General features: G+C 36.4%; 1 long non-coding RNA gene and 1 other non-coding gene across 3 annotated transcripts in view; both read right to left on the reverse strand.

Annotated features, from left to right (window-relative positions):
• The window catches only part of LOC135209587 (uncharacterized), a 701,429-nt gene that overhangs the window by 365,159 nt on the left and 311,270 nt on the right, over positions 1 to 25,000 (reverse strand). For both annotated transcript variants that reach the window (XR_010313391.1, XR_010313388.1), the window contains exon 3: positions 9,437 to 9,467. This is a non-coding gene — a long non-coding RNA (uncharacterized LOC135209587). The remainder of the gene's footprint in view (positions 1 to 9,436; positions 9,468 to 25,000) is intronic.
• Positions 17,716 to 17,787, reverse strand: Trnaw-cca (transfer RNA tryptophan (anticodon CCA)). Its single transcript has one exon. It is a non-coding gene; the product is annotated as a tRNA-Trp (tRNA).

Genomic DNA, 25,000 nt, shown 5'->3' on the forward strand with positions numbered 1-25,000 from the left:
TATAACAAGTAATCATTGGGTTGTCTGTATGGCAAATCTCAGAAAACAAAAAATAATTTACCAATAACAATACATGTTTTGATTTCAGGGAAGCTGATTTTCCAAAAGGGACACATAGCACTATCCACATTGATGTTAACACATGTGGAAACTACTCATTTACAAAAATTCTATACCGTTAAATACTGAAAGGACAACATCACCTCATTAATGTTATGAAACTACAAAATAATTTTTAAAAATACACAATAAATGATGCTCGCAACTTTAATATCACCAGACCGCTACAAAAATAAAATAAGCAAACAAATCAAGAGATACAGTGACCTTAAACACGGGCTCTGTTCTTATACAGAAAAATTTCACGATCAAAAGACGATGGTTAGTGTGCACAAGCTGTGTAGCATCCAGCCCTATTAAGTATATCAATATCATAGAAGTACTTCACAAATATGAGACACTCAAAAATATGACGGGCCAATTTCATTTTCTTTATTCATCCATGAGAGAGAGAGAGAGAGTGAGAGAGAGAGAGAGAGAGAGCTTTCTCCTTTCCTTTCCCAAAGCGAAAACATGAATAAGGCAACAAAAACAAGGAATAAAGGTAGAAGAGGATTACGGCGGGAAGAGCGACGCGACAGGAAATATTGGAAACTGATGTCGATAATCAATATCAAAATCAGGTTGCCAGAATTCCATATTCATGAAACTTAATGACAATAGTTTTGCAACCATCTGCAGTTTTAAAACAGTTTGCATCAGTTTTGCCGTTTTGAGACGATTTGCAGTGACTGGGGATAAGGCAAACTGGTTTCAACATGACCAACTCTTCCATAAAGGGATGGCCCCGAAGAAAATACAACACAAGTTGACTCGTGCACAAAACGTTGTGCAAAATTTTCCTCAACATTAGCCACTTCAGACACCTACACAGAGGCTTATCAACAGCGCGTCGAACTCCATAAATACACTGCCAGTCTCATCCTTCTTTTCTTGCACTCTCGTTTCTTTGTCTCGCTGACTTTCGCATTACTCCTTTCGTAAAGATATTAGATTGCTCCTTCTCTCCATAAATAAAATATATATATGTGTATATATATATGTGTATATATATATATATATATATATATATATATATATATATATATATATATATAAAATACTATGTAGGTGTATTAAATTTTCAAAATGAAGCCAGTTCTTCAAAAATGGGGTAGCTCTAAACTAAGAAAACAACACAACAGCCACTGAGGCTTTCATACTTCAACTGCTAATTCATGGACAGGTTCCCTGTTCAAAACATTTTCACGACATTGTGTTGAGAGGTGAATGGACCCTACAAACACTTCGCCATCTATTTCAATTTAGCACGCGTTCTCGCGCTTCACAGATATTAAAGCCTAGTGCCTAGCGGAGAATTGTCTACCCTTTGGAGAAGGAACAACTATGGTGGACGGTCCTCACTTCGGGTCAACAGCCACCACATTAATTTTATTTACTGAAGACTACCATGGCAGTGATCGTAATAGCAGTGGTTCTCAACCACAGGGGAATTTCACGGTTTCACAGGGAGGGGGGCGGGTTGATGAGGAGGAGGATTTTAACCGCAGAATGGCAGGCTCAAACTGGCCCTTGGACCACACAAAACGCAGTGTACATCGGTCTGCAATACTGAGATGTCACGCTGGGCTTTCTCTACTCTAGCTTGCATGCCTGTGGCTTAATTTGTTGCATTAGCGAGTCTGTGTTAGAAACTTGTTCCATATCATTTGGGATGCACCTTTTGAGGCAGACAATTTTGGAAAGAGAGAGAGAGAGAGAGAGAGAAGAGAGAGAGAGATATCACACCCTAACTTATGGAGAAAGGGTGCATGGGCCAAAAAAAAGGTAGTGAACCACCGTGTTAGTGGGTTCATGGTACTCTCGCTTCTTGGAAAAGAAAGTCCATCGACCTGCACCTCTAGATACTACATGATTCAGCTCATGAAAGACCTGATGGATTGATTGCTTTATGGTTACGAATACTGGCGTCACAACATCTAGGTTATTGACGCTGACATCAAGATCTGATGTTCAACACGTTCGCAAGCCCTTTGTTAACTGCATTTCTTAAAAGTAGTCAAGTCTTGACACCACGCAAAAGGTGTCTCAAGACAAACACTACCCAACCCAACTAAAAGCACTGATGAAACTTGTAACAAACTTCAGAGGGTCTTAATAATAAATGGCGGAGGGTATTAATTACCTTTTTCCTGGAAAATAACTTTAAAAATAATAACAGTAGTAAATTTTTAGAAGACTGGTACGCTAATGTACTAAAACGAGAAACAAAACTTCTGGCGTGAAAGCTAATCAGGAACATTCCCAAGCTCAGAACCTCCTTTTTATAGCGTGAGGTCAATTTCTAGCACTTCCATTACAGTAATGGGAATGCGTTTTCTGTGAAGCTTTTTCCCCCCTTTATAACTTTATAAACAATACGTTTAAGAATTATCTCAAGATGCGGAAAACGAATCTCATTACATTTATGGAGAACAATTCCACTTAATAGTGAGGAAAAACTTTTTACTGAAAGTATTTAAAGCAATTCACTATATTAAAGTGCTTCAGTGCATACGACGTTAAAAACAGAATTCTTGAAGATGTCCTTAAAGCTGTTCAGTAGTTGGATGACGAGCAGAAGAAAGCATCAAACTCATTATGAATAACAGAAGTCAGCTTATCACAATAGACAGAAATTCACTCACCCACACACACACACACACACGCACACACACATACACACACACACAAACACACTATACATAGATATATAATATGTATATGGTATATAGATATACTAATATATCTAATAGTATATAATAAAAACATACATATAGATAAGATATATATATCTATATATATATATATATATATATAGTATATTATATATATATATATATAATATGATCGAAAAAGTCCCAAAACTAATTCCAGTTACAGCGGATTGATCTCAGCAAGAAAACTTTTTTCGTTTCACAGATATACATCCGCAATTAAAATTGAAAAAAAAAAAAAGTTAGATTACACTACCAAACATTTAAAGCATGCTTTAACTCAATTAACTCGATGTCAAAATAAAAATCAAGTTTAATGGTGAGTAAAAATAACCTACCAAAATCCGGATAAACAAAATCGCCTCCCAAAAACGGCAGTTCGTTTGATAGAATCCCCAGCATGCTTTCATCATCAAAAGCAGGTCACAAATTGTGGGACCTGAACGAATTTGCTGACCACACCCACCTGTGGAAACTATTTTTTTTTTTTTTCTAATTTGTCTTAAGACTTGAAAATGCAAAAGCTCTCACTCCTACTATAAATATAACAATCTTCATGTCTCTGTCTGTATCATACAGACTATCATACTAAGTGATGAAAACTAGGACATATTATAATTAATAGAATTTGAAGCCAAAAACAAGGTGATTTTAAGTAATTCCCAGTTTTTATTCAACATTTGTCACAATATATTCTCACCAAAAAAGAAACTGTCAGATGGCCAAAATAAATAAGTCATAAATAAAATCTTATGGTCTTTCGGAATAATCATATCTCATGGCCTAATTACAACTTTAGATTACTGAATGGCTGGCAGAAAACGCGTGTAATTACCATCACGCGGACTTTGAAAGCGGATCACAATGACCCGCGTTTCCAAAATCATCAAATTTCGATTAAAATTCATGAAGGCTCTGTGAAAAATCAAATGGATTTCCTCATCTCCCTTTTACTGCTGTTTGCAACATGTAACCGCTAATATCCAATTTCCCAAACTTTATTTTAGTGCCGTTTACTGCGAGCGATAGCTGAAATCGCCTTCTAACTTTCTAAATATCTAATAACATGCGTTTAAGGCTGCACAGTAAAACAGACAGACAGGTAGAGGTGCTAACCACACACAGTAATTCGAAAAAAAACAATAAGAAACACAAGCCAATCGTTTGCTATTTAAACTGTCTCTTATTATTATTTATTTATTCAGTGCTTCAGGGAAACAATTCTATCGACCCAGATCCTTCGGAGAAACGGTTAACCAAAAAGATCACATGACCCGACTTCAATAACCTGACAACAACTCAGAGTACCTCCTTTGTAAATTATACGTAATACAGTACTCATCAATAAGGGACAATAAAGTAGAACTGCCATGCGTCTCAAAAAAGGCCAATTATGTACATCAAGTAAACATTTCCTGTCTTATAGGTTCACATCCTAAATAAGGTATATTCCATTGTAAAGATGCAATGCTTTTGTGCCCAAAGGCGCTGGCATTTTCTGGAACCAATTGCATTAATTCAATATCATGATGTCCTAACAACTGAGATAAATAGATACAACAGAAAAGTTACACTGTAGAAGAAAAACAAAACATTTATAACTTAAGCAACACGGGAAACTCACTCCCTAAATAAGACACAAAAATTCTGGTGAGAAAGGAAGATTGATGGTAATTACGAGCCAAACTTCAAGACGGGACAACAGTAAGGCGAAGTTACTTCTTCCTGTGATTAGCATTGCCAAGCAAGGCAATTTAGTCGCTCGCATAAAGCCCAGAGAACCTGCCCTCAAGAAATTCGGTGACTCGACCCAAAAACTTCTTTACTTTATCATTTTTCATGTCTATTCGGATCAGCTTTCGATACATACTGTAGCTAAATTAAGTCTTTTTCCAAGGAGAATAAAATAATAATTAATATATATTTTCTTTATTTAGCAACCCAAAATTAAAATATAACCATTTTTTTCCAGGTTGACGCTGAAGATATTTGAAAGGTAATAAGGACCGACTGAAACAAGACATGGAATATGGAAGGGGAAAAAGAGAGACCCAACCCAAATAGAGTAGATGTTTATTGATATTATTATTACTGCATTTACATATACTTCTCTCTCTCTCTCTCTCTCTCTCTCTCTCTCCTCTCTCTCTCTCTCTCTCTCTCTCTCTCTCTCTCTCTCTCTCATTTGCATATTCAAACTCAAATCGGATGGAAGGAAAACTATTTTTCAGTCTTTTATTGAATTTTATGCAATATATCCAATTTGAAATGACCGTTCACTTTTTCTCATTCTTTATCTGCCAAATAACATCAGCTCTGAATGGGATGACCTAATCAAGTTAAACAGAAAACTCACAAAATAGAGAGTAAAGAGAATGACTGATAATGACCTCCGCAAGACCAATTCATAATTTACACGACACATTAAAGAATGAACCATAATCAATTACAATTGTACAAAACATTTTTGGACGAGCAACAACCATAAATAACTTTGTACGTTTCTTTCCCCTCAAAAATTTAAAAAAAAAAAATTACAATGAGATGCAAAGCATACATACGGAATCAACAAAAACCTTTGAGATCTCATTAAAGAGAGTGCTTCTCGCCATTAAATGAGAAAGCAGTTGGCACTAAAAAAAAAGAGAGAAGGAGAGAGAAAGAGAGAAGGAAATGTACGAACAGCTATTCCTTCGAGCTGCTCTTTTTCACCTATTTCTCTGCTCCTCTGACAACTATTTCACTGAGTTCTGACTGCTTGCTTTCAAATATTTCTTATTCGTAACAAACTTTTGCATGACGTTTTCAGAAATATTTTACCTTCGTTTTCGATGACATAAAAATGCCACAAACAAGGACTGACGAAGTGGTTTTGGCTCTCACAAAAGCGACAGATACAAACATTTATTTTAATGTGATTTGTTCATAAGTTCAACGAAAGGGTTGACCCACAAGACCAACTGCCGCCTGCACGCCAAAATTTCTGTCATCCTTAGTTGATATTTTCTCAATGGCCCTTTTACAATCCCTTATAGTCTTTGGTGTAAAAATGGTGCTTCATAAATATATTTAAGAGAAGTAGATACCATCACAGATTATCAACGTGAAAAGATATCACAAACATGAATCCAGATATGACAGAAAAGCGTTGTCTCTGATTCTGTTCCTCTTAAATATGAATCAACTCCAGAGAGCTACTTGATCATCGATAAACTTACCAAGTTTTATCAAGATCTGTTCCCTATTCTTAACATCCTGATTAAAACATAACCTCTTTCCAGCTTACTTAAAGGAGTTCATTATAATAATAATAATGGAACAACAAGCTGTTGTTTCACAAGATAATGAGCAATGCCTCATAAGCTCAGTATCTTCTTTTTACAACCTGGGGTTAATTACTGGTACCTCCATTACATTAATGGGAAAGCGTTTCCCGTAATGACTTTTCCCTGATCTATCTTCAACAACGTTACGTTCAGGAATGATCTCAGACCGAGGAAGCGAATCTCATTACGATTACGCAAAACAATTCCCTCGAGATTATTCGTGGGCAGAACATCTTACTGAAGGCAGGTGGATAAGCATGCTCTAATCAATACGCTATTAAGGAAGTGTAGGTAAACGTGTTCAAACTCATTTGAATATTCATGATGAAGAAGTTATCTTATCGCATACGAGTAAATACATCAATGTAGTATCACAAACTTTAATTAGAAAATGATAGTTGGTCGAGCTCAGCACCAGAACAAGACGCCGTATGGTAGTACAAATTCGAATGACGGAACAAAGAATTCAGTGTGTCAACAGAACGACTTCCAAATCACACCTGAACTTTCTCCATATTCCGGCAAAATGCTCCCCCCCCCCCCCCCCACCACACACACACACACACACACACACACACACACACACACACACACACACGAGAAACATAAATTACTAATTTACGTGACTTAAACAGCGTGTAACAATATTCTACTAATCTTGTTTAATGGAATATTTCATAGTTTTTGTTTTTAAACTGCCATCTTGCAGGACAAAATTCTTTACAATTTCTTAGGTAAAACCAATGTCTGGCTGTGCTACCGTTCGACTCTGTTAAACACCGCCCAACTACTCAGGCGACTTTTTTGTGAGACTGTCAAACCGAAAGCGCTCTGATGACTGAATATAAACGTTTTCGTGTCTTCTCCTACACGGCAGAACGAAAATAAAACTCAAAATAACACACACGAACACACACATACGGACGCACACACACAGCACATATGCTAAAGCGGTTCTTAACCTGGGGGTCGTGACGTTTGGGGTTTCTCGGGGGTCAGAAGGGGTTTGGAAGAATATAATTTATTTTCCTATATTTGGTTTAGCCAGTTGGGCTCTTACCAGTTTGGTGAGAGCAACTTGTTACCTCCCTCCCAATTTTTCAAAGTTTTTGCTCGTGGCATTTTCAATGAACCACGGTCTTCCTATCATTTTTTTTTTTTTACCTTACCTTTTCACAAGGTTCGCAATTTCAAAATATATTATAGGCGTAACGGTAATATCCCGAAGAGTCTCGGGGGTCATAGGATGAAAAAGGTTAAAATAGTACTCCATATTGCTCATATCTCGCAACATGGCGCATGCGCAAAACGCCAATAATAAACCTCACGGTACTCTGAGCTTCACGATACAATCCCATCAATTACAGAACTACGAGGGAAATTGCCCCCGCAAAAAAAAAAAAATAAATATAAATAATACAATAAAAAAACAATAAAATAAAATCGACAGGTCTGGCGGAATACTCATATCTCATGGTCTAATTACAACTTTATATTTTTGAATGGCCGGCAGTAAACGCGTATAATTGCAATCCCGACGGACTTTGAAAGCAGATCGCAATGACCCGCGTTCCCGAAGTCATCAAATTTTAATTAAACTTCACGAAGGGTCCGCGAAAAATCAAATGACTTTCCTCAACTCCCTTTTACTGCCGTTCGCATCATGTGGCCAATAATATCGGGTTTCTGCAAACAAACCATAAACTCGTATAAATACTTGCTTCCGTCCATACTACAGTAAAACATGATATGAACACACGTCGCAAAAAATATCACATACATATCATAAACAAGATGAAAACAAGTTAACATGTGGAGAACAAATCTTTGACAAATGCTAAATAATTACATGGGACTGAATGAGGCGATTGCTTGTATTACGCCTGTTAGTGATGTGCCTGCAATATGCTGCCGACGTTTATCTAGGCTCACCAACCAGACGGACAGACAAGCACATGGAATCCATCAGGAAAATGATGGTGCCTAAAGCTTTTAATAATGAAGAGAAAAATAAGGATGTTATCACGAGAAAAAACATAATAAAACACGACAGATGAGGCCATTTTTATAGTGTAGGAAACACTACTTAAAAGTCACAGCGTTAGAAAACATTTAGGTCATTTAACGCTTGATAAAACTGAGGTCCAACCAATGTTTCAAAACACTGGTGGGTATTTTAGAGCATTATCCTCGCTTCTGAACATGAGTTTTTTTTTTTTTTTTTTTTTTGTGGGGGGCCCCCTGATCGGAAGCCATTCTACGCTTCTATCGATCAATCGTTTATTAATCATATATCTATTTACTTATTTATTAATCTATTTGTTCATTCATTCATTCATCTATTTGTTTATATGTTTTATTTATAGGAATTAACTCTGACTGAAATCAGTTTTTTCCTGAAATGAAAATTGTACAGGACACATCCAAACTTCCTTCTCTTCCTTTTCTGGTGACCTTAAATACTACGCAAAAGCAGCTGCCAGTCGAAAGCAATGGCTTTTAATGAGGCACTTTCTACCAAAGCTGTTCACAAACAAAATCATATAACCGCAAAAGATATCCGCTGGCAATTGAATTCTTATGGTACACTGGTATCTTCAATCTCACCATGTTACATTCTCTCATTAAAATACTGATAATGTTCATTTCCATTTAATATACACAAATAAAAAAAACTCCATTTTCACATCCGAAAACAACACAGAAAACAAATGTGTATTGGGGCACACTTTGTGCCCAAGTCAAGCAATCAACTAAAATAAAGGCCACTGACTACCTATGTATCTACCTATTCATACATACATATATTTGTGTGAGTGCATACATGTATGCATATATATATATATATATATATATATATATTATGTATGTGTGTATGTATGCATATATATAATATATATATATATATATATATATATAATATATATGCATACATACACACACATACATAATATATAAATCCAAAAATTTAAAAAGAAAAATTCGATAAACTACTAAACTTTTAAAGATAACAAATAAAAAAAACGACCAGCTTTTGAAACAAAGGCCATTTAATATTTACTTTTTATTTCACAGTTTTAACATAATCAATTATCGGTATCATGGCCGGCCGTTGTATATTGTGAGCGATAATGATGCCGGAAATAAGTTGCATTTGCATTTCAATGCCCGGCTTAAAACACAACAGAAAATCTGAATATCGCCTAACTCTGAATATATCCTAACAATGAAGAGGCATCGAAAAATGAATTTAATCATACTCAAATATTTAACTAAGGCAGGAAATGCACTTACTTTGACGGCTTACACACCACCAGTGGATATCCTGAAAACAAAACAAAAAATATTTTTTACTGAATTGTTAAACAAACTGAACTGAATTCAAAACTTCGCCTTCAGTTAATTTCAACATACCAAAACTGGCAATATATTAATGGTACTAGAAATCTGTATACGATAACCATGTTAGTTCAGCTTCCCTGAACAAAAGCATTCGAAAGAAAAAATGCAAATATGCAGTAGTATAATCCCAAATTTACATACGGTCCTTTGGTTAACTCCTTTACCTATTATCCTTACTATTGTCAGTAACGAGCAAACATTAGTAACACAACCAGGCGAACATACATACATACATATATGTACATGCACACATATATACATACATATATGTGTTAGTTTCAGTGACTAGGAGTGTGCACTTTCCTATATACAATTAAGCAGAGAAAAAAACCTACGCAGTCATAAGAGCGATGAATGATCACCCCCAAACGCCTGCTGATAAGTGGAAATAGCCATTAATGACCTAACTCTGTCAAGTGAAAATCATATAGAGTATCCACTTCAGGCTGACTGCTATCAGGCCCTAAATATAAAGCTTAATTTACACAGGCAACATTACTTGTAAATCAAAGCAGTTGGGCAGAAGTTGCACGGAGAGAGGCGACGGCGTTACGAGCTCCTAAAAATAATAACTGGATTTACTGAAACACTTTACACCGAGTGAAATCATCTACGATGAATGGGGCCGACAAAGCGACGTCAGCCGCGCAGACCGAAAGCGGCGATCTTGTTTACGGGCGGCGTTCATCATCAGGAAGCGCCGCCGGAAACGACCGCGCCAACGGCAGCAGCAGCTGTTCAATTTCCAGCACTCAGCGGAACGACCCCAACAAAGAGCGGCCGATAGAAGACGTGTGCAAGGTCATCTTCTTGACGGGGAGCCTCTTCGGCATACAAAGCATCCGGAAGAACGAGGGCGAAGTGTACGAATTCAGCAACGGCAGCCTCATTCCGAAGGCCATCGGCGTGATGGTGATCTTCTCGTGGGTGATTTCCTCCAGCCTCTTCTTGTCCCTGTACACAGTGCCCCTGTGGTTCTCGATCACGATCCTCCCGCTGGTGGCGACCACGTTCTTCTCCGTCTTCCTCTACATCCATTCCCTGTATCACGTCGGTTCGATGATAGACTACATGAACGAGATCAACACTCTGCTCGTGCCTCGGACGTGGATGCCGAATGTGATGTGCTACGCGTCACTGTTACATGCAGTCGTGCTCACCATCTGCTCCGTCATCATGATGCCGGACGAAATGTCGTGGCCTTCAGTGGGTCCGTATCTTCTGGGATACGTTATTCCCGCCGTCATGGATTTGTACTTGGTGATGCTCGTCAAAGCTATACTGACGTCGACGGAAAAACTTTACAGGAAAGTTTCTGACGACGACGTCAAATGGAACGCCAAACACATCCAGGAGGTTACAAAGCACTGGATGTTTTTAACACGGGTCCTTTGTAAACACAATAAGGTGAGATTTTCTTGACGTTAAATTACCCTCTAGAAAGTTGTTTTCTTTTTGCCATTATTAAATAATATCATTCATTTAATTATCCCTTCCGTAATTCCTTCGATCTCTTTTCATTAGTCATTTTGCTGTACCGAACACAGTTTATCTTTTCATTTTGACTTTGTTAGAAATAACTCTATCAAAGAACAGCATCATTTACATATTCCCCTCAATCGAACGCCATGCTTACTTTACGTATATGTTGCTAGGCTATGTACAGCAATGTTATATTAGTTCTGAAAATACTTTTTTTAACGTACATTGTAACTCTAGTTAGCATTCCTTTCACCAGAGAGAGAGAGAGAGAGAGAGAGAGAGAGAGAGAGAGAGAGAGAGAATGTCACACCGCTAGGATGCCCTCCACAAAAAAACATTGTAGCAACGTGTACTAAATATTCGCATTTTTTACATTAAGATTGGGGGGTCACACTTTTGAAAATTACACTACCCTTCCATCTGCCACTCATGATCGACCTTGAAATCCCGTAAACAAGCCCTCATGGATTTTCTAAAGTATCTAAACTTTTCATTATCAATAATATCTTAAACATTCTTCTAGGCATATGAAGATTTCATCATTTGTAACAGGCTCTCAAAAGTTCTCCTAAGCATCTAAGAATTATATCGTTAGCAAACAGGGTCCTATGAATTGTGCTAAACACAGAAAGATGACTCCACCAGTAACAGATCGTCAAGGATATCCCAAAACCTGTGAACTTATCAGTAAAACCTTTAACTCCCTCTCTATCCTCCAGATATACGCCGTCGTCGTCCACGGCCGTTTCATGGTCTCCATGTTTCAAATGACGGCCAACCTCTTCGTCCTGTGGGGCATGGAACGCTTCTCCCACGACTGCGGCGTTTTGCTCATCATCAACTTCGTCCCACTCTGCGAGGTTTTATACCGCTTGTACGCCATCTGCAACTTGGGCGAAGAAATCATTTCTACGGTCAGTTTTGTGTGTTTGCGTGACCGCTGGAAAATCGAGCCTTGTTTCATCATCCTCGCTGCATTTCCTTTGCATTTCCTTATCAGATTTATTCTTGTCTCCTTTCGTTTGAGAGAGAGAGAGAGAGTTTGAGAGAGAGAGAGAGAGAGAGAGAGAGAGAGAGAGAGAAGAGAGAGAGCATTGGCATCATTCACTTCAATGCTTAGGATAATACATTCATACATACATACATACATACATATATATATATATATATATATATATAGTATATACATATACTATGTATTCATATACATACACATCTAGTATCTATCATAATATTATATTTATATTATATATATTATAGATCTATATATATTATAATATATATAATATTATTATATATATATATATATATATGATAGATAGCTAGATGTGTATGTATATGAATACATAGTATATGTATATACTATATATACATACATATGAATACAAATTACTTCACAGAGCCAACAAATAACAAGACGACTGACGGCAGTTATGTACGAGATGCCTCCCAGACAACGAGAACACAAAGCTCTGAACATATTGGTGTCGCGAATGGAGAGGACCCCAGCTGCCATATCTATCTGGGGAATGGAACCGTAAGTGCCCTCAAGTAAAAACAAACATTTCCTATAGTAGATTCCCATCAACCGTGCATTTGATGTTTATGCCCGTCCATTACGACACTCCAGATTGGCTCAACTTGATAAGCCAATCACAGGGCTGGAAACTGTCTCTCTCGAGTTCACATAAGCAGGATGTATGTTCCACCTCAGGAGAGGTCGAACATACATCTTGCCTATGTGAACTCTCTCGAGAGACTGAGAGTTTCTAGCCAATCAGGAGCGTCGTAATGGACTGGCCTTGACATCAAACGCACGGTTGATGTGAATATACTATAGTAAACTGACAGGTACCAGGCAGACTAACACGGACAAACAAGACAGAACAGAATGGAATAGAATATAGAATTTAGGCCATAGGTCAAGCGCTGGGACCTATGAGGTCTTTCATCGCTGAAAGGTAAATTGAGAGCAAGAAGGTTAGAAAGGTGTAACAGGAGGAAAACCTCAAAGCAGTTGCACCATGGGACAATATTGTTGGGGGAGGGGGGAAAGTAAGATGGAAGAAAGAATATGAATGGAGGTACAGTACTGTAAATGGAATAAAAGGGGTTACAGCTAGAGGTGGAACCGTAAGTAATGCCTACAGTGCACCGCATGAGGTGCACTGACGGTATTACCCTTCTACGGCGGACAAACTTATAGTTCTTATAACTGTTAAATTTGGTTGAGGGAATGATTCAGCATCTTTCTATTATCATGCAAATTTTACATTTAACCTGTCATATGTTACATTTGCAGAACAAACTTTTTTTTGTAACACGGTTTGATTTCATAAGAGAGAGGAGAGAGGAGGAGAGAGAGAGAGAGAGAGAGAGAGAGAGAGAGAGAGAGAGAGAGAGAGAGAGAACTGCTCGACACGGCTGCCAAAATTTCAGATATGCAAAGATCTGATATTATATATATATATACTATATATAGTATATATATATATATATAGATATATATATATATATATATATATATATAGTATATATATATATATATATAATATATATATATATATATATATATATATTATATATATATATATCTGTGCTTGCTCGCGGTGTGTGCATGAATCAAAAGAAGCTAAAGAGAAAACTCCGTATAAAATCCTTTCTTTCCTTCCAGAGTGTCGAGCAAGATGTTTGTCTCGATGACAACAATCGTGATGCTCTACGTCCTGATCCTGTTCCAGTTCACGTCGAAGAGCAACTGGCAATTCACGTGCAAAGGCGACGGCGGCGTCATGCAGGTGACCAAGTACAGTTATTGCTTTACTGCCAATACGACGATGGACGTGAATGGTTGGTCGAATATGACCTTCACAATTTACTCGTCTTAGTGGGATGGACCATCGTACTTTTTTTTTATTTTTATTATTCTTACAATCAGATCTTACATAAAACTCTGCAATGCAGATATCAGCTTCTCAGAAATGTACAATAACTCCTATCGGCATCAGAAAGACATGAGCCATTGATAATTTCAAGTAAAACTAAAACCTTCTTCATTCTTTGATTGTTAAGACATGGATGATTTACCTGCATATATTCGTAGATGACGAAAAATAAATTAAATAAATTAAGAAAAGCATCAAGACACTGTTCTCTCAACATTATTTGGACGCAAATTACATACCAATCAACTACAAAAGAAATAATGAGGTTCCTTACAATAGTATTCAAGTCTTCCTAAAAGTACGGATGCACTGTGCATGCCTATCAAAACTACTCTCGGGCCAGAATAACCACTTTATTTCGAAGCTAAGCAACACATCTGCTCCTGAAATCGTTACTTCTCTTATTCACAACTAACGGCAAGGGAACTTGTTTTCCCTCCTCCCTATTTTTCTTTCATTCTTCCATATCGCAACTTTTTCTTTTTAAAACAAGACACGCACTTTCATTAAACGAGAGCCACTCATTTAGGAAACTCTAAGGTTCAGGCAACATAAATTTTTCAGGCACTGTCACTCCAAGGGTGACAGTGCCTGAAAAATTTATGTTGCAACTGCCACAACTCGCATATCAATCAAAACTATCATAAGTCCAGAAACATTTACTATTGCAACAGTTACGCCTTCAAAAATAGATACTATACTGAAACTGCTTCCTCATAAAACACTTAACACTAAAAATGCTTTACTATCTATGACAGTAAATAGTGCAACTGCATGACCATTTGAAAAACCTTCACACTTTACTCACTGCAGCCACATTTTTTGAAAAGAGACAGATTAATCGATTAAGGCACCACCGAAGACAGAAGAAACTTCCGAATTCTGGGAATGACAATCACGTGTTTGAGTATATTGTGGTGACTACGTTTTCCAACAATTATGTAACGCCAAAACAAAGTTAGTTTCAGGCTGACCTTGAGAAATATGTTGATAAAGACACAAAAAACAATTTTATCTTCTTGATACAGAAAATCATTATATAAATTCATAGCCATTCTGGTTATGACCAAATATAAAAATACCAAAAGGCTAACCTATTTTCTTTAGAAAAGTTTCTTTTTCTGTATGAAAACATCTTATTTTTACTCTTAACATAAAATCCCGTTGATGATGGCAAATTCAATTATTTGAGAAACCAATAATATAATATATATATATAATAACATAATATAAATTATAATATTATATATATATAGATAATATAGAGAGAGGAGAGAGAAGAGGAGAGAGAGAAGAGAGAGGAGACGAGATGACGAGAGAGAGAGGAAAGAGACGAGAGAGAGAGAGAGAGAGAGAAATTTACTACGATATGCATTATACACTATCTACAAATTTCCTCTATGAGAAAGATAATGCATTGCCTAGGGGCCAGACAGTGGGTACTACTGGATCATTTGTTGTTTTTGATTGAAGCTGGCCTCAAGTCAACACGGGCTCTTGCTCATAGAGCAGCTCATAGCTGGATCATTTAACAGAGCCAAGTGGCAATCACTAAGCGTTCAGAGAAAATTTTTTTATTTTTTTATTTTACAAGTCATACTGTTGATTTAACAATAAAGGAGAGAGAGAGAGAGAGAGAGAGAGAGAGAGAGAGAGAGAGAGAGAGAGAGAGAGAGAGAGAGAGAGAGAGAGAGAGAGAGAGCATTTCAAAACCCTGCCTGCTTAAGCACCCTCCATTACCTTTCTAAAATCGCCTACTTCCTCTGACGCCAACATCTTCGCAGCATCAACAAACAACCTTCAAAGTCATCTTCACCTCTTCATTATTTCCGGTAATTAATCAAGCCGTCAAAACTGGCTAAAGATACGCACAGGTACTTAAATATTTACGAGAACTGTCTATTAGAGACGAGGCAACATCAAGTTATGTATACAGATTATATATACAAAATACGTTCATATATTGTCCTGAGGCCAACTTTAAATATATAAGAGATACTTTAAATGTTAAAAAAAGGAAGGAATTTTCCGTAATGTGTTTCTGACAAAGATATATTAACAATATGATGGCTTCTTATGCATATCAATTGCTTCCTCATTAAAATTCATCAGGGAATTGTAGCAATAACATTACCACAAGCTTATGTATGCATTTATGTACGTTTGTATGTATCTACGTACGTGTACAATGGTCCTTAAGGAACGGAATTTTCATTATTATTATTATTATTATTATTATTATTATTATTATTATCATTATTATTATTATTATTATTATTACTGCTGTTGTTACTTATGCAACAAGACCGAATGCTCTACTTCGTAAAAAATACTACCATATCAGCATGGCATCCATAGGAAAGAAGGTAAGATAACAGTTCAAACAATTACTAGAGTTGAAGAATTGGACCAACGGCAGTATCAAAACTAAAATTATTAAACTGTAGCCGAGATAAAACGTCAGCAAAACTAAAGGGAAAACTGGCATGGTCACAACAGAATACTACATTTAGAAGTACTTCGAAGCATTAACAATCACCATACGTAATAAAAAAAAAAAAAAAAAAAAAAAAAAAAAAGACATCTAAAAATACACGGCATATCTGCCTAAAAAAAATCATTAATTAAAATGAGTAAATCAACAGCACGTAAGGACTGTATCAAAACATGAATAGGCAAGACAGTGACACCAGGTTTAAAAAGGAGAGAGAGAAAAAAAGCCAATAACGAGGAATAGTAACTATAGTTACAGTAATAGGCCAAGCTATCAAACCGATCTGTGAATGCTCTCAAACCTGGCAACGCTTTTAGACAAAAATGAGAAGCAATGGCCGTTCAATGAACCACACACACTCAAAAGTCATGCTAATCCCAAAACAAACAGATCAAGATTGAGAGAAGAAAGATTTCGTCGTCGCCACCTGTCGTTATGCTCATGAAAATGAGGAAGATGATGGTTCCCAGTTTACAGGAAGTGATGTCAAGGCCACCCCCCCTCCCACCCCAAAAACTCCCAGTCCCACCCCACCCCCACTTCCTATTCCTTCCTCCATCCCCTCCATCGCATTAAAACAGGAGTAGTTCTGTTCTTGTTCGATGTTGAGCGCTTCTGAAATGAATATTTCAAGTTTTGAAATACCAACTACCAGGTATAATTATTCAGTAACATTAAAATGCCATCTCAGACAATGTACATTACACGTAAGTAGTATTTCTATTTCAATTTTCAGGATAAATAAGTTTCATCAGTTTATTATTATAATATATAACATTGGCCACATTTCTACAGCAAAAGCGTCACAGCGGTGAAATTCCAGACTTAATGAGAGCATCTGCGCTAAATTCAAAACTGCGAGTCATAAGTGTAGGAGGAAGTGTAAAACTTGGACGAATAATAAATTTTCAATTTATTAGTAAGAAAGAGATGGACACGGATCTATTTTTTTTAAACCCTGATTGTCAGTTCGTTCGCGCGAAAATCTTCATTATGGAAAGTATCAAAAACTAAGTGTACAATAAAACACCAACTAATATCTGAAGGAACGATGCTATAACGACAGCAGTCCAAACCAATCTTCCTGCTATCCAAATGTCATTAAATACCAAGCGTGAATCTACCAAACTTGGCAATATCATCGCACGAAATGTGTTCCCGATCGAAATCGTGACATTCGCCTTCGGAAACACCTCTGTAGTGACCCTTCCAGCAAGGCAAGGAAAGCCCTCAGAGAAAAAACACAACAGTGACCCCGGAGTGACTCGAACACCCAGCCTTCTGATCTGGAGTCAGACGCGCTACCATTGCGCCACGAGGCCCCGTAACGAAGTGCCAATATACCAAAACTTCACCATTCACGCCTGGCAGTCTTGGTACGGACGCGCCAGTGGTGGCACTGTGACCACCACTGTGCCTCTCTCTCTCTCTCTCTCTCTCTCTCTCTCTCTCTCTCTCTCTCTCTTCCCGGGACAACTAACAATGTTTGCTTTGCAATGAATGCAGGTCTCTCGAGAACTTCTTTATTCGGTTGTAGTTAGTCGTCGCTTACTGTTTGTCTGTAAGGATGATGAGAGAGAGAGAGAGAGAGAGAGAGAGAGAGAGAGAGAGAGAGAGAGAGAGAGAGAGAGAGAGAGAGATAGTTCATGCATGCAAAAGAGAAAAGACTGCTTGCTTGTTGAGAGAGAGAGAGAGAGAGAGAAAGAGATAGAGAGAGAGAGAGAGATTGTTCATGCATGCAAAAGAGAAAAAGACCATGCTTAAGAAGGAGAGGAGAGATGGAGGAGATGAGAGAGAGTGGAACCTCTGAGAGAGAGAGAGAGAGAGAGAGAGAGAGAGAGAGAGAGAGAGAGATCCACTAGCAAAGAGATTAGTGCCAGGGCACGGAAACCAACAAACAAGTATTGCAGGTCGGATTATTCGTGGCCATGACCGAAAAACGCCGGCACGAACTATCCGGAGTGACCGTCGCATGCCATGACCCTCTTCCAATATTGATTTATCGCCTTCACCGAGATGCAAAGACCTCAACAAGGCGACAGTAATCACTGCGCTGGAATCCGGGCCTTGAGAAGCGCCGGAAGAGGTGATTGTCAACAAGTTAAGTCACCCAAAGGAAAATTTAAGAAGCGCAGCAAAGGTTATTGGCTAATTAAGTAACCCGACGATGGATTTAAGATGCGCAGGAAAAGATCATTATGGACAAGTAATAAGGTACGAACATTAAAGGTCATTATGGACAAGTAAAAATGTCATTATGGACAAGTAATATGGTACGAACAGAAAAGGTCATTATGGATAAGTAATAAGGTAATAACTGAAAAAGGTCATTATGGACAAGTAATAAGGTACGAACAGAAAAGGTCATTATGGACAAGTAATAGGGTACGAACAGAAAAGGTCATTATGGAGAAGAAATAAGGTACGAACAGAAAAAGTAATTAAAATTGTTAGAAATAACACAAGTTAATTAACAATATTTCCACGTTACTAAAGGTCAACATTAAGACAAAATAGACCCAACCTTTACGTCGAATTATAAAAAGGAAAAAAAAACAACTTCAACATTTCAAAAAATCATAAACATTGATTCTATCTTTATATTAGGTCATTATAAAAACTCAATTTCATTATTGCACCATCAAAATTCCTTATTTCATTATAGCGTTATTAACAAAAAAACTTATTCAGTTTTATAAAAAAAAAGTGTCAATATCCAATTTCATCATTATACATTATATTCATATTCGACACATTCCAAACATGGCATTGCAATTGCTATTTAAAGTAAATGTATAATTCATAAACAAGAGCTTTAGTTTTAGCAAACCAGTCAATGAATATTAGCACCATTTTTCGAATATCATCAATACCCACTATCGAATATCCGCAATAACAGTTTTTAAATATTAAAATTACCAATTATCAAATATTAGCAGGACACGTTATCTACTCTTAGTAATACTCAATACCAATTATCAAATATTAGTAGTACCCGGTACCTACTCTTAGTAATACCAATTATCGAATACTAGCAGTACCAGTTGTCAAGTACTAGCAATACCCATTATTGAATATCAGCAATACCAGTTATCGAATAAGAATCACAGTAAGGTTACGACACCGATTTCCGCCTTGTTCTGGTTTCAGAGATACTTCTATCAGTTCTTGATTGATAGCAATGATATGCCCATGAATCTACATCAGACATTACTAATAATACTAACTAGAAATGACTCATTATTGCATTTATATAACGCATCATATACATTAAATCAATTTATACTGGAAAGAGGGAGAGAGAGACTTGTAATATGTTAAGATTGATATGAGCAATAACTAATTTTTACTAACCGAACGAGTATACGAGTATTAGATATCAGCTATATATTGAATGAATACCATCACAGCTAAAATTACCTATTCGAAACTATTCTTAAAACATCGGTGTTTAGTTAAACGTTGCTTAAAAACAAAAATATTAAATTATTAAACAAATAACTAGTAAGAACAAAGATCATGAAAACTGACCATAGAACAATGCGAAATATACAAACGAAATATGATTACGGTCACAGCTTGTACAAAAATATAATTCCACGTTTCAGTATCTTTCCAGAACCAATGCTGATGGAATACATTCCAGCAACATTCCAAGGCCGAAATTTATACAATATCTTTTAGTATCACTCCCTAACAATGTTGATAACGCTGTGATCGAAAACACAATATTCCAACATCTTTCCATAATCACGGTTGTTAGCATATATACTGGAGCATCTCTCAAGAAGACGTTCCAGCACTGTTCCTAAGCCGGGGTTAAACAGCCCATATTTCAGCATCTTTCCAATGCCCAGATCTACATCATATGTTTACATATCTCTACAAACTTAGGTTAATTAACACTTTCCCGCATTACTCAACTGCCGTGATTAAACAGCACGCATTTTAGATATGTCTATAGAGCCGAGTTTAAATATGCTATGAGAAGTTCCAGCGTCTCACATGAGCCGACATTAACAGTCCATATTCAAGCATCTCTACAGAACTAAGATGAAATGGCACTCTTCCAGCATTTATCCACAGCTGCGATTAAATAGCATAATGCCGTGTCTAAATAAAATCCCTCTATTCTTACCTCCAATTATTTTCTATGTTCAGTTAACGATACGAATACCTACGATTTGTTTTAATCATTCACATTTGTAAATGCATTTCATAAATTTCATTTACATGATAAAAAATATATCCGACTCTTGTCGAGTAAAAATATTATGGTAAGCAACACTGAAAGAATGTCTATGGTATATATATATATAATGTATTTTGTATCTATGCTGCTGATAAAAAAAAAGAAAAAAAAAAAACACACACACACCTTTATGGATCCATAAATGTAACTTTTAATGTTCGCATATTCTCTCTCTCTCTCTCTCTCTCTCTCTCTCTCTCTCTCTCTCTCTCTCTCTCTCTCTCTCTCTCTCTCTCTCTCTCTCTCTTTGTTTACATCAGAACGTCCATTACAAACGCTCCCTTATTCTCCTAATTTGTTCGGAATATCCACTGTTTTGGACCACAAAAACGTGTGGACTGTGTCTGTGAAAGTGTAGTGAACGTGATCGTGTCGTAATATAGTTACTTTTTATTTTGTACTTAGTTGATTAAACTATTAAAGATTTTAGTAGAATAGTACAGACTTCCTGGTCAAAATTTACCTTGATTGCGCATGCGCACTAAGACCCGATTACGTCACTACTAACACTCTCCAGAAATAGCAATGCTGTTTCTCATATGAGATTAAAACCCAGTACACTTATCCTCTAAAACACGTTTTAATCTTAGGAACATTTACACTGTGAGCAAATATATAAAATGTCCAGTCGAACAATCACAGAAGAAAATAACGATCAATTGTTACAAGGAGCGACAGCGGGGACCTCGTCGAAAAATCATCCACCGTTGTCTACCTTAAGGAATCCAACTTGGGAGGTTCTACATCGAAATTACACAAAAGGTGAAATACAAAAATTCTGTAGTCAATTACAAATAAGTGGGATTTGGACGACTAAGGAAAAACTAATTGATAAACTGATGCTTTATTATTCGAACTTACAAGGATCACCACTAGAAGCAGCAACAACACACCAGGTAATGTCACCTGATCTAGAAGGGGAAAATGAAGACCGACGATATACAGAACTACTGAGGAAATTTGAAAAATTCGTAACAGAAACAAGTGATAACTTTTATGTCATCAATAACAACCTGAGAGAAAAGGACACGGAAATCCAAGAACTTAAAACTCTAGTCTTTATAGCAGAGGAGAAAATCAAAACACTGCAAGAAGCATTACAGAAGAGTGTCGAAAGAAGTGATGGTCATGGCGATAGACTCGGTTCTATTTTAGATGAGAAGAAAACGTTGCTTATAGGAGATTCGAGTTTACAGGAAGTAAGAAGAAGTGACTTTAAAGAAAACACTCTAATTAGGACCCTCCCTGAAGCAAATATGTCTCTAATTAAGTCATGGATAAAGGAAAATCTGGATCACCCCTTAAGCGAATGTATTATCTATGGTGGTGCTCAGGACATTCTTGGGGAAAATTATGTATCAGAGATGGTTTTGGATGAAATTGGAGAAATTGTCGCAGAGTTGAAAAGTAAAAATGAACATATCAGCATCAAAATATGTGAGCTTGTTCCAAGTTTGAAATCAGATGATCTTGTTAACAAAATTAATGATTTTAATACTAAGTTGCTTGGCTGGTGTCAAGACAACGGTGTTTTTTACATTGGGACCCAGAACTATTTCAGGCTTGGAACGGGGGACATAGATGAAAACTGCTATGATAACAAAGATGGTCTGTCATATGATAATTTAAGTAGAATAGGAGCAGTCAGGTTATTGGATGCAATCGTATCCACATCTCAGGGTAGTATTGTTAGAGAAAACTGGAATGAGACTAAATGGATGGTACACAAACAAAACAATGGTGGAAAAAGATCTGTAATAGAGAATAACTATGGAAATCACAATGTAAGAAACCATAGAAACTTTAGATATGGAAGTGACCCCAGCCATCCAATGCCATATAGATTGAGGACTGGAAATAATAGGAGAGATCAAGTTGAGACTCATAGTGTTAGGAATAGACCAAAAAACAATAGTTTGAACCATTTTAATCGTTATCCTCCCAGGAATAATTTTTCTGACAATAGACCGACATACGGAAGAGGTTGCTACAACTGTGGTGAATTTAACCACAGACAGTCAAATTGTAGATACGACCATAAACTAAAATGTAATTACTGCCACGAATATGGTCATAAGAGCAAATTATGTAGTATTTTGCAAAAGAACTAGAAAGATGGCCAAGATGATAGTGCCGAAGAGTTTAGGTCTACCAATCGCCGTAATTTTATAACTATTATATATATTAATGCACAGTCACTTTTAAACAATAAACAAGTAGTTGAACATCTATTAGAAAAAGACAATTTTGATATTTTATGTGTGAGTGAAACGTGGTTATATCCTTATATGAATGATGCATATATTAATATTCCCTCTTATCAACTTTATCGAGATGATCATGGCCGAGGAGGTGGAGTTTGCATATATATCAAAGATTATTTAAAGGTAAATGTAATAAATAATTGCATTGAAAAACAGGAGGGCATTGAAGTTAAATGGTTATCAGTACAACACCGTAAATTACCGTCAATCATTTTAGGTTGTATATATCGTCACCCAAAAGCAAATGTTGCATCTTTTAATTATATTAACGATTCTTTTAAAAACGTAATTTTACGAAACAAGCCTATTTTTATACTTGGAGATTTTAACGACGACTTGCTCAAAACAGACAACAAAATGAATAAAGTTGTAAATAACCTAAAGTTACACCAACTCATTACAAAACCAACCAGAGTAACTTCAGACTCAGCAACGTTGATAGATTTACTAATTACTAATAATAAGGAAATGGTACTCGATTCGGACGTTATTCCAAGCCCAGTAGGCGACCACGAAGCTATCATAGTTACCTTAAATTTACGTAAACCTAAGAAGCAACCCATTCATAAAACTTTCCGATGTCTTAAGAATTATTCCCAAGCGAGTATCTGTAATTTGGTGATGAAAGAAACACCCACTTTGAATGGTATTTTAAACACTGATAATGTAAGTTCTCAAGTACAAATTTTAACGAATGTTTTAACCAAATGTATTGATAAATGTGCTCCAATAGTAACGAAAGTAATCACCCGCCCCCCTAAACCCTGGATAACTAATAACATCAAACAAAATATAATAATAAGAGATAAATTACAAAACGATATCAAGAAGGATAGGAGTAATACAATATTGAGAAATAATTTTAAAGAGAAAAAGAAGGAAGTAAAAATTGAAATGGATAACAGTATGAAACAACACTACAGGAACGAACTTAAAAGTAATAAGAACAACCTACGTACTTCCTGGAAAATAGTGCGTTCAATTCTGCCCAATAATACTAACAAAGAATCTCAAATAGAAAATGAAGATTTAACTGACAAGGCAGAGAAATTTAATGAGTATTTTGCGAATGTAGAAGAAAGACATATGAAAGAACGCAAGAAGAACTTGCCAGGAATAATAGAAGAGCGCAAACCGATGAAATGAATACATTCCCAAACAACCAGTTATATTCTTTTAAACCGTCACCTGTTGACTGCGATACTGTCATTCTAGTCATTAGTTCTCTCAAAGAGTCAAATGCGTACGGATCCGATGGCATACCGCTACGTTTTATAAAAGATACTCTATATATAATTTTATTTTACATTACCATAATTATTAATACATCTATCGTAACTAATATCTACCCAGAAACGTGGAAAAATCCTCATGTTGTTCCTTATTTTAAAAACGGAGATAGAGACGACATTTCTAATTACAGGCCAATTTCTTTACTCCCGGTCTTATCTAAAATATTAGAAAAAATAGTATCAAATCAGTTAACTGAATACTTAGAAAGTAATCACCTCATTTCTAAGAGTCAACATGGCTTTCGACCAAAACTATCAACGGAAACAGCACTATTAAAAATATCGGATAAAATCTACGATAACATAGACAAGAAGAAAATTTCCCTTTTACTACTTCTCGATCTGTCGAAAGCTTTTGATAGTGTGAACCATGAAATTTTGCTGGGTAAATGTCAGACACTTTATATAGATCCATCCTGGTTCACAGACTATTTACGTAATCGAGTACAATCTGTCATACTCAAAAATGTTGTCTCAACCCCCAAAAACGTCGGTTTTGGTGTACCTCAAGGTTCAATCCTAGGACCAATTTTATTCAACATCTATGTAAATGACCTGAGAAATTTTTTAAGTGACTGTTTCATTGTTCAGTATGCTGATGACACTCAAATAATAATTGATGGCTACATCGATAACTTGGAAGATTTAGTACACAAAGCTGAGGAGATTTTACATAGAGTGAAGATGTATTTTCAAATAAATGGCTTATTGTTGAATGAAAGTAAAA

The sequence above is a fragment of the Macrobrachium nipponense genome, chromosome 11 (genome assembly GCF_015104395.2).
Source record: "Macrobrachium nipponense isolate FS-2020 chromosome 11, ASM1510439v2, whole genome shotgun sequence".
NCBI classification, from domain to species: domain Eukaryota; kingdom Metazoa; phylum Arthropoda; class Malacostraca; order Decapoda; family Palaemonidae; genus Macrobrachium; species Macrobrachium nipponense.